General features: G+C 29.7%; 1 long non-coding RNA gene across 1 annotated transcript; it reads left to right on the top strand.

Annotated features, from left to right (window-relative positions):
- Positions 1-633: 633 nt before the first annotated feature.
- On the top strand, positions 634-1,412 carry LOC128195620 (uncharacterized). Its single transcript, XR_008247324.1, has 2 exons — positions 634-750; positions 1,045-1,412. It is a non-coding gene; the product is annotated as an uncharacterized LOC128195620 (long non-coding RNA).
- Positions 1,413-1,641: the final 229 nt, after the last annotated feature.

The raw sequence follows: 1,641 nt of genomic DNA, 5'->3' as shown, positions 1-1,641 counted from the left end.
TGTATAATGACACGCACGCATTCAAATCAACTTTCTTTTTTACAATATACATTATATATTAACATTTAATCTGTTACAATATTTAGGAGAATGAATCTAGCGTCAATTTAAAATTATGACATTTGTTTTTATTATATAAAATATTGAATAATATAGTCTAGATTATAAAATAAAAAGCATATTAAGTTTTGTTTCAAATGAATTTTATTTCCATGAATAAATATTTAACTTCCAGGAAATACCCTAAAGCCTCTACCCTACTTTCCATTGGTCTATATTTGTTTTTTCTTCCAATAAATGTTTAATACGATAGTCTTCGTTCCCATAAAAACAATTGTTTTAAACTTCCTCAAATAGAAGTTGTCTTTTTATAAAAAGGAGAGAAAGAAAAAAATTTATCATGTACGACCAAGTCAAGAATTCTAAGTAGAAAATTTTAATACTATCAAGCTATGATTATGAGAATTAGTCAAAGTAACTACAAAATTAAACCATGCAGGCGTTTTCTGAAGCACTGCATCAAGTCTTTCTGCAAGTCTTCTAGTAGCACTGTATACAGGTAGCTACTCCAGTGCATTGTGACTATAAATACATGACAACACTTTTCACACCAATGCAAAGGGAAAAGTGAATAACATATAGTAAGCATTATCAAACACTTCCCAAACATGAAGGCCATTTTCATTGCTTTCTTACTATTTGCTTCTCTTTTCTTCCTTCCTACTTCAACTATGGCTCGAGAACTCAAGGGTAATCATACTCTCTAACTTCTCTTCACTTCCTCATTTCTCCTATGCACCAAATATACCAATATCACACTTCAAACTCACCAAACTTGCTTCTCATAACTTATTTGGTGAACTTTTTACTGTAAATATAAAAAAGTAATTTATTTTCTTTTCCGTTAATCTGATTTTTCTTAAATTTGATCAATAGAAGTAGATGAAAAACATGTTTTGGTATAGTTGAAGGAAGCAAATTGAGACAATTGTATTATGAGAAAAGATCACTCTAGTTAATGTAATGACATTCACTCTTATGCAGAAGGGACGTTTCAGACAGGAGACCCTAATAATCCTGCTGTTAATTGTACTCCGGGTCAGAGTTATAGAAATTGCATTCCATCCTCGACACCACCAACGCCACCAACATCATCAGAAGCACCACCGCCACCACCATGCTCCGATTATAGACGTAATTGTTGATCAATATCTAATGAATGAAGTATACTTTCACTTATTATACTGTTGCCATTTAACACTTGCTGTGTTAAACCATGGAGCTACCATCTTTCTGTTTTGCATTAGAATTTCCAGTGTTTTGTCTGAATAATTGTGTGTTTTTCGAGTTTGTTGTAAAATAAAAATTTGGCCTCTAGGCCAATCCAATAAATAAGAATATGGTTCGGTATACTTTTAACTTTTGTTTAAATTTGTTGTTATGTGTGTCTTCCTTTAACATCTCTTTATCAAAAGAAGTTAAAAAAAATAAATAAAAAACCGAGATATATATAATTATTACAAAACGTAATTGTTTTTCAAAAATAAAACAGATTTTTTGCAAAATATAAATATAAAAAAAAGTTATATTAACTGTCAATAAAATATTAACTATGAATTATGATATAATTACACTTGATTA

This window comes from Vigna angularis, chromosome 2 (genome assembly GCF_016808095.1).
Source record: "Vigna angularis cultivar LongXiaoDou No.4 chromosome 2, ASM1680809v1, whole genome shotgun sequence".
Classification (NCBI taxonomy): Eukaryota; Viridiplantae; Streptophyta; class Magnoliopsida; order Fabales; family Fabaceae; genus Vigna; species Vigna angularis.
Note: the sequence above shows the minus strand (reverse complement) of the source record. Positions and strands in the feature narration are given on the sequence as shown.